Here is a 10,320-nt window from a genome sequence, read left to right as displayed (position 1 = left end):
CAGGAGATTGAGATGGGAGGATCCCTTGAGCCCAGGAGTTCTAGGCTACAGTGAGCTGTGACCTTGCTGCTACACTCTAGCATGGGTGACAGAGTGATGTCCTGTCAAAAACAAAAACAAAAAACAGGAAGAAGAAAGAAACAAAGAAAGAAAAGATGAATACTATACACAAAAAAAATGAGTGAAACTCACGAACAAAGGGTTCATTTAAAAAGAAATCTAAATGGCCAATTTTGTGTGAAAAATGTTAACTTTATAAGCAACAAAAGAAATGCAAGTTAAAATAAAAACAGATTACCATTTCTCAAACTGATAAAATTATTTTTAAAAAATCAAACCCAATATGTGATAAATAAAACTCAAGTCTCTACATGCTCACTTTTGGAAGAAATGTCAAGCAGTGCACTCTTTTGAAGTCTTTTGACTATTATATATCAAAAACCTAAAAAAATCCTGCCAATTCTTTACTAATTCCATTTTTAAATAGAACTGAGGAAATGATTTAAATGTACACATAGGTTTAAGAGAAGATAGTCATTACAATATTAACAATGGCAAAAAACATAAAATAGTCTTAGTATCTAACAACATGAAAATAATTATATAATGGAATCCTGTGATATTATTAAACTAATAGTTTGAATAATAATTATACATTGTAATGCTATATTTAGGTTTAAATTTATTAAAAGCTGTATAATAAATATTTAATAAATAAATACTTGAGCATGCAAATACATACTACAGGAAAAAAGAAAAATTAACCCTGACATATTAACTTTTTCTCAGAGCTAAGCTTTTGATTGCCTTTTTTTTTTTACACTTTTTCATGTTATGTTGTCCAGATTTTCTACAATTAGAATACATTATTTCATAATCAGGAAAAAAATTAATTAAAACTTTTTAAGGCTTGATAGGCTTGATCACCAGCTCATAGGATATCAACCCTAGAAAAGAACATTAAAAAAACCTGACCTGCCTTCTGATTTTTCCCATAAAGAAACCAGAGAATCAGAAAGCTAGATGGTTGGCGAAGGCCAAATGCTATTTGCAAGCAGAGTAAATGTGCCTCCCCAAATGTGCAGCCAAATAGGCCTCTCCAAGATAGCCTATTTCAAAGGATCCCTTTACAGGCACCCAGAGGGAGAAGCCACCAGCCCCCAGTGTTCTTGGGGACACAGCAGGCTAAGGGTAGTTTTCCAGCTCATCTCAAGTTCTGGCCATTCTTGGTGAAACGTTAAGACCAGAAAGTAGAGCTATGACCAGGCCTTAGTCCTGCTGCCCAAGAGACCAACCCGCGCCTGCATAGACTTCTGAGCAGATTCTGAGTTCCTTTCAATCTGGAAGGCTCCATGCCTATTTGAGAGGTGAAGGAACTGAGGGAATCTGCAAATTCTACCCACCTCACATCCAAATACACCATGGTTTTCCACTCCTGCCCTAACACTCAGATCTCCTTTATCTAAAAGTAGGTGTCAGTAGTAGTAGCAGTGGTGGTGGGGTCATTCCATAGACTACAATGTGAGTGGTAGAGTTGTGGCAGGTGGTGGCCTTGGTCTGGAGGACTTGAAGGAGTCTGTCATTGAAAAAGGGCAGAAATGTACAGGCTTGCCAAGCAAAAAGAACCATGTGCAAAGGCCCAGGGCTTTGATACCGTGTGATGAGAAGTTCAGCAACATAGGGTGTGGGGGCAGGAAGGATTGACATCTGATGTGGCTGGATTGTGAAAGGCCTTGAAGACTACGCGAGGGAGGACTATGGGAAGTGGGTCCCGTCCCCTCAGGCCTCACACAGACCGGGAACATGGCCTTTGTTTTACTGGCAAAGCTGACCCAGGCCAGGACACAGCCAGATCCACCATCCCTGGGCTCGGGACTATTGTGGGTCACAGATACCCCTTTGACAGTGAGATGTCACACCTGGAACCCACTACCTAGCAAAACATAAGAATTTGGAGTAAAACACCATTTTAAAAAATCTGCATGTGCCTTTATCCCACAGGGAGTTCCTGAGGCTTCAGGGAGTCTTTGAGGGGTCCAGAGAACCCAGAGGGATAAGGGGCTGGGAGTAATTTTAATGGTGTAGGATCTCATAGGATGGAGTAAAGTGGAGAGTTGCGGGAGGCATTTTTACACTGCTTATCCCACAACACTCTCTAATATGGTTTAGCCCTTTCACCACACAAAGTAAGAAGCTGACGGTTAGACACACAGGGGAGAGGCTGCTTCATATGGCAGAAAGAGCTGGGACTGCCAGTCAATGAGATGTTTGTTACAGTTCTCATTTCTTTACTTATTTTGCTGGGTGATCTTGGGCAAGTGGCCTAGCTGCTGTTACAACACAACCACAATGATAACTGCCATTCATTGGGTGCTTCCCAAGGGCTAGGCCTTGTCCTAGGCTCTGAACGTTTATTATTGCATTTCCTCTTCACAATAACCATAGGAGGTAGCCACGATTTTCTCCCTTTCGTGGATGAGGGTTGAAGCATGCTGCAGACTCAAAGCCCCTCCCCAGGACTCTACATCTACCGTAAGGCCACCTTGGGCAGACACTTCTCCTTTATAGAGCAGGGAGCCTCTGACAATGCAAACGTCAATGTCAGATAACTTTTTTTCTTTTAACAATCGTCACTCTGCATGATGCTGGGGTGGTGTGTGTGTGAGGAGTGTTTCCTAGAGAGACATTCATGACAGTTCTTAAGGTCAGGGGCAGTATGGCTGGAGCCACATTTGTGAAATTTAATCACCAAGATTCCCCTTCTTTCAAAAGAGTAGAGTTCCTTCTTCTCCTTGCCAGGCTCTCTGTTTCCGGAGCTTTGGGCTTTACTCTAAGAGTTTCAGATGTGTTGAAACTCTAGAATTCAGGGGAAATCTTGCTGGGTCAGAGCCTGCACAGTTATCCCTCTGGGAGTTTCCAGCTTTGTGTGGGCTCAATGTCAACAATTTTTGTTCGAGAAGCTCTAGAGCTGGCCAAAGGCCAAAGTTACCCTGGCCAGGTTGTTGGTGAGAAAACTCAAAGGTTATACTTCTATAAGAAGAAAGAGAAATTGTCTCAGCCACAGGCAAATGACAGATGTGTACAGGGGTTTTACCTTTGCCATCTCATTCAGCTTCCACACGGGAGACAGGAGATAGTATCCCCATTTTAAAGAAGGGAGAATTGAATTGGCCAAGGTCACCCAGATAATAGTAGAATTGGAGAGATTTTTCTTTTCAAAGCCAGCTCTTCATTGCCCGTGGTTCCTTGCTAATTCTCCAGCTGAGACACAGGATCATGTTGCAGTATAAGAACATACCAAACTAGCTGGGATTAAATTTTGGCCTGACTGTGGGCTAGTTACTTAATCATTCTGAATCTCAGTTCCTCATGCATGAAATGAGGCTGAAATTACCAGTATTTGCTTCACAGGGCTCTTGTGAGTTTTCAATGGGTTAATATGGGGGAAATGCTTAGAACAATGTACATGACATAGTGTCAGCTATTTTAATCATATAACTTGATTTAAGAAATGCACTGTTGTTTTAGCAGGTATATAGTGTACACTAGGGGAAGGAAAATAATTCTCAGACAACAAATCAGACTCTGTGCCTGGTGGGTGCTTCAGACTCATAACTCATTTAGAGTGTTACCACAGTCCTCTGAGTGAAGCATTTAACAGATGAGGAAACTGAGAAATAATGTGCAATGTGACTAATGTTGCTCAGCTACGGAGTATTCGAGCTGAAACACAAACCCCAGGCTGACCCTAGCACTTCTACCTTTCCCTCTGTCGTGGTGTCTGATGCCACTGGATGGAAACGAAGCAGCCCAACAAGAAAGCATGTGTTGGAAAACACATATATGTGACTAGAGGACCACCAGGGAGGGAAGGGCTGCCATCTTACTAGCGTTGCCTTATTTTACAAATAAGTTATTTCCTGACCTACTCCTCTGTACATTTAATTGTGATTAATACTGAAAATTAAAATGCACAAAGCACAAAGGAACCTGGTATTTCAGGAGCCTCCGGTAATTGATTCAGAATTTGAAGACATTCATCTGTATTTGTTGTTTATTGTCTTCCTACTATGTGCTGGATCCGAGGGTTAGAAGGTTAATGGAGGAGTGACACAAAGATTAAATAATGACACACTGAATGGCATGTTCACTAATGAGGATAAGCACCATTAAAGACAGCTGGACGGCATTTAAAGGGGTAGATGGTAGTCTGGTCTGATCTAGCCAAGGGCCCAAGAGACAGCATGCAAAAGTCTAAAAGAAGAAGAGAAGGAGAGGATAAATATCACAGAGAGAAAGAAAAGCATGCGCAAAGGCTTTATGGCAGAAGGAGCATAGACTATTTGAGGAACTGAAAGATTCTCTCTGTGTCTAGAGCACAGAAAAAGTGGGTTAAAGAAGTTCAAGATGAGGTTGGAAAGGCAGGAAGGGGCCAAAGTATGCAGAACACTGGTTATCATATAGACTCGGTCTTTGTTCTAAAAGGATGGGGAGGGATTCAGATAAAAAAAAAATAAGATTTTTTTACAAGGGCTGTAAAATTGCAAGTAATCTGTTTAGGTTATGATTAACACAACATCATATCATTGTATTATATACTAACATATGGTTAGTATCCATCATATTGTGAAGGTATGACAAACAGCTTTCAACTTACATCCAATTCTGAGGATAACTAATGGCTATGGGAATAATGTGTTGAGACTCGGTGGATATATCTGGATCCAGTAGGAATGAATACTATTATCCATTAACAATATAGGCCTGTCCAGGCACAGTGGCTCATGCCTATAATCCCAGCCCTTTGGGAGGCTGAGGGGGGCAGATTGCTTGAGGCCAGGAGTTTGAGACCAGCCTGGCCAACATGGTGAAATCCTGTCTTTACAAAAAATACAAAAATTAGCCAGGTGTGGTGGCGCATGCCTATAGTCCCAACTACTTGGGAGGCTGAGGCATAAGAATTCTTGAACCCAGGAGGTGGAGTTTGCAGTGAGCCGAGATCGTGCCACTGCACTCCAGCCTGGGCGACAGAGAGACTCTGTCTCAAAAAACAAAACCAAACAATGTAAACCTGGAATAGACTGAAGCTGGGTGTTCTAACTGTGGCTGCATAAAGCAAAGGGGCTCTGTCATAAGACTGCCCCAGGTCTGAATCACAGCTGTGCCACTTGGTATCTGCTGGAACTTGGGCAGTTTACTTAGTAACTCAGAATCTCAGCTTCCCAAGCTGTAAAATAGACATAGAAGTACCCATCTTCAAGGGATTTTATGAGGATTATTGGAATTGAAATGTTTAACAATTAGGCACATGATGGACTTCATAATAATAAACTTTCTTAATGTATAAAGAGAATTTGGAAGTATAATTGCAGAATATTTAAAGTTGAAACTACCTTAGGGTAAGTGGGAAGGAAAAAACAGAAAGGACAACTTATTTCAACTTTTCTCAACATAAGTTGTCTTTAAGTATGAGTGCTACACAATAGACCTTTACAAAAACAACCAAGAGGGCAGGTGTATGCTCTGCATTCATTCACCAAGTTTGGTAAATGAGTTACCCATTTACTCCGGTAGTATAAGAGATTATTAAACCGTGGCACCAAAAGACAGGCAGACTAGATGTTGGACACTTGAGCAAATTTGTAAGCTGTCCATCCAAATTTTTAAGCTGCAAAAAGGAAATTGTTAGAAAACCATTAGATGACTTGCACACATTGAGGAGATGAGACAGTTAGGATGCTGAAGATTAAGAGGATTTGTGAAGAGGATTTCATCAGAGAGAGGTGTTAGTGAACAGAGTCTCAGGTAACTCCCGGGTTTTAACTTTTTCAGGCATAGTGCCAGGTACAAAGTTGATATTCAACAAGCATTTATTGAATGAATGATTGAATGAATAACTGATAAACGACTATAACCTGAAATAGGTAAGAAATGGGAAACAGCATTAAGAGTCTTTAATCTTGAGGCTGCAAATAAATTATATCACATAAAATTAAGAAAGTTGGCTGGGGGCGGTGGTCCCATCTGTAATCCCAGCACTTTGGGAGGCCAAGATGGGCGGATCACGAGGTCAGGAGCTCGAGATCAGCCTGGCCAATATCGTGAAACCCTGTCTCTACGAATAGTACAAAAAGTGGCTGAGTGTGGTTGCTCACGCTTGTAGTCCCAGCTACATGGGAGGCTGAGGCAGAAGAATTGCTTGAACCTGGGAGGCGGAGGTTGCGGTGAGCCGAGATCGCACCACTACACTCCAGCCTGGGTGACAGAGCGAGACTTTGTCTCAAAAAGAAAAAAAAAAAAAATTAAGAAAGTTTGCAGGTGTGATGAGGGAGCCAACTTTTATAATCTTTGAAGAGTATGGAGTAAAATTATAGAAGACTAGAAATAGTTTCTCCTTTATAAAAAAAAAAGCTGAATTTCAGAAATGATAAAACTGTGCCATTAATTTTGGCAAAACACTAGAGTGTATTTCTAAACAGTTAGTCATGAAAGTAGTCTTCCCCAGGAGCTAGCATTTGTCCGTTAGGGTTACTAGAGTAGCCTGAACAGGAACATACTAAAAATAATGTATTCTGATTTTAGGGAGAGATTTGATAGCTGGGTAATTGCAAAAATGTGGTTGCAATGATAAGACAGGCACAATTGTAGTTTGTAACTACCTTACACAAATTCATTAATGACAAATTAGTCTAGATGGGATCCCTAGATTCAGGATGCAGAGTAGTGGTTTGCAGTCCTGGTCAACTGTTAAACAAGGAAACTTTTACAACACATCAATATCTGGCTCCACACTCAGAAATTTAGATTTTTTTTTTGTCTGGTATGGAGTCCAGCCATTTGAATATTTCAAAAATTCTCTAGTGTTCTAACATGCAAAGTTTTAATCACTATTTTCTTAATGTTCTATTCTTGGCCATGGACTTTACAATATATTTTTAAGGAACATATTGAATGAAGACAGAAAAACTCCTTGTGTTGTGTTTGTAGATGAGTCAAAACTAGAAAATGATGAAATTAAGCCTAAAATGAGCAAACAAATGAAAACCTTCAGCAAGACAGAAAAATGAGCAAAGACACTCACAAAGTAAAATGTCTTGTTACAGAGGTATTTTGCTAATGAAATGAGTCAACACATAGAAAGAACTTAGAGCAGAATTAGGTACATGCACACTCAGTACATTTATCACACGAAATCCTGCTCACCGTAGGTCAGCATTCTCTCCGTATTAGAGAAACGAAGGTACAAAGAATGTGCCCTTCTAGCCTAAGATCATGCAGTAAGTTGCAAACCTGGGCTTCAAATCTAGTCCTGACTCCAGTGTCCAAGTTCTTATTTACTATTCTGAGTGTTAGTGTGAACTTTGACTTTAGGACTGAAAGGGATGTTAGAATTTACCTCAGACATTTTAGAGAGAAAAACTGAGGTTTGGAAAGCTGAGTCATTTGCCCAAATGCACAAAGATAGAGAATGGTAGAGGAAGAAGAAGAAGGAGGAGGAGGAGGAGGAGGAGGAGGTGAGGGGGAGGGGGAGGAAAAAGGAAAGGAAAGCAAAGGAAGGGAAGGGAAGGGAAAGGAAGGAAAAGAGGACAAAAGGAAGGAAAGAAGCCAGGTCCTGTGTTTAGGGACCTTTCCAAATCAAAGGAAATCTGGGAAGGTTCTAACTTATTTCACGGAAAAGGAGTGCATCAGGAGGGAAATCCACAAGAAAGCTTTGAGAAATGCTCTCAAAGAGGTTCTGACTCTCACAGGTAGGGCTAGACATTTCTCAGTAATCCTGAGATCAGTCTATTTCTGTCCCTCACAGCCCCATGCTTGGACTAAGCCTGTTTTGTCTTGTCTTGTCTTGTCTTGTCTTGTCTTGTCTTGTTTTGTTTTGTTTTAGAGGCAGGGTCTCACTCTGTCACCCAGACTGGAGTGCAGTGGTGCCGTCCGGGCTCACTGCAGTCTCTACCTCCCAGGCTTAAGTGATCCTCCAACCTCAGCCTCCGGAGTAGCTGGGACTACAGGCACACACCACCATGCCTGGCAAATTTCTTTTTTGTTTTGTTTTGTTTTGTTTTGTTTTTGTAGGAATGGGGTCTCACTATGTTTCTCAGGCTGATCTCAAACCCTTGGCTTCAAATGATCCTCCTGACTCAGCCTGCCAAAACGCTGGTATTACAGGTGTGAGCCACCATGCCTGGCCTAAAGGTATAATTAAAGAGGTGAACCCCCGGGAGCCAAGATGGCCGAATAGGAACAGCTCCAGTCTACAGCTCCCAGCGTGAGCAACGCAGAAGACGGGCGATTTCTGCATTTCCATCTGAGGTACCAGGTTCATCTCACTAGGGAGTGCCAGACAGTGGGCGTGGGTCAGTGGGTGCGCGCACCGTGCACAAGCCGAAGCAGGGCGAGGCATTGCCTCACTTGGGAAGCACAAGGGGTCAGGGAGTTCCCTTTCCTAGTCAAAGAAAGGGGTGACGGACGCACCTGGAAAATCGGGTCACTCCCACCTGAATATTGCGCTTTTCGGACAGGCTTAAAAAACTGTGCACCAGGAGATTATATCCCGCACCTGGCTCCGAGGGTCCTACGCCCACGGAGTCTCTCTGATTGCTAGCACAGCAGTCTGAGATCAAACTGCAAGGCGGCAGCGAGTCTGGGGGAGGGGCGCCCGCCATTGCCCAGGCTTGCTTAGGTAAACAAAGCAGCCAGGAAGCTCGAACTGGGTGGAGCCCACCACAGCTCAAGGAGGCCTGCCTGCCTCTGTAGGCTCCACCTCTGGGGGCAGTGCACAGACAAACAAAAAGACAGCAGTAATCTCTGCAGACTTAAATGTCCCTGTCTGACAGCTTTGAAGAGAGCAGTGGTTCTCCCAGCACGCAGCTGGAGATCTGAGAACGGGCAGACTGCCTCCTCAAGTGGGTCCCTGACCCCTGACCCCTGAGCAGCCTAACTGGGAGGCACCCCCCAGCAGGGGCACACTGACACCTCACACGGCAGGGTATTCCAACAGACCTGCAGCTGACGGTCCTGTCTGTTAGAAGGAAAACTAACAAACAGAAAGGACATCCACACCAAAAACCCATCTGTACATCAACATCATCAAAGACCAAAAGTAGATAAAACCACAAAGATGGGGAAAAAACAGAACAGAAAAACTGGAAACTCTAAAACGCAGAGCGCCTCTCCTCCTCCAAAGGAACGCAGTTCCTCACCAGCAACGGAACAAAGCTGGATGGAGAATGACTTTGACGAGCTGAGAGAAGAAGGCTTCAGACGATCAAATTACTCTGAGCTATGGGAGGACATTCAAACCAAAGGCAAAGAAGTTGAAAACCTTGAAAAAAATTTAGAAGAATGTATAACTAGAATAACCAATACAGAGAAGTGCTTAAAGGAGCTGATGGAGCTGAAAACCAAGGCTCGAGAACTGCGTGAAGAATGCAGAAGCCTCAGGAGACGATGCGATCAACTGGAAGAAAGGGTATCAGCAATGGAAGATGAAATAAATGAAATGAAGCGAGAAGGGAAGTTTAGAGAAAAAAGAATAAAAAGAAATGAGCAAAGCCTCCAAGAAATATGGGACTATGTGAAAAGACCAAATCTACATCTAATTGGTGTACCTGAAAGTGATGGGGAGAATGGAACCAAGTTGGAAAACACTCTGCCGGATATTATCCAGGAGAACTTCCCCAATTTAGCAAGGCAGGCCAACGTTCAGATTCAGGAAATACAGAGAACACCACAGAGATACTCCTCGAGAAGAGCAACTTCAAGACACATAATTGTCAGATTCACCAAAGTTGAAATGAAGGAAAAAATGTTAAGGGCAGCCAGAGACAAAGGTCGGGTTACCCTTAAAGGGAAGCCCATCAGACTAACAGCAGATCTCTCGGCAGAAACCCTACAAGCCAGAAGAGAGTGGGGGCCAATATTCAACATTCTTAAAGAAAAGAATTTTCAACCCAGAATTTCATATCCAGCCAAACTAAGCTTCATAAGTGAAGGAGAAATAAAATATAGACAAGCAAATGTTGAGAGATTTTGTCACCACCAGGCCTGCCCTAAAAGAGCTCCTGAAGGAAGCGCTAAACATGGAAAGGAACAACCGGTACCAGCCGCTGCAAAATCATGCCAAAATATAAAGACCATCGAGACTAGGAAGAAACTACATCAACTAACGAGCAAAATCACCAGCTAACATCATAATGACAGGATCAAATTCACACATAACAATATTAACTTTAAATGTAAATGGACTAAATGCTCCAATTAAAAGACACAGACTGGCAAATTGGATAAAGAGTCAAGACCCATCAGTGTGCTGTATTCAGGAAA

Source organism: Gorilla gorilla, chromosome 1 (assembly GCF_029281585.2).
Source record: "Gorilla gorilla gorilla isolate KB3781 chromosome 1, NHGRI_mGorGor1-v2.1_pri, whole genome shotgun sequence".
NCBI lineage: Eukaryota > Metazoa > Chordata > Mammalia > Primates > Hominidae > Gorilla > Gorilla gorilla.
The sequence above is the reverse complement of the archived record's forward strand: the minus strand, read 5'-3'. Positions refer to the sequence as shown.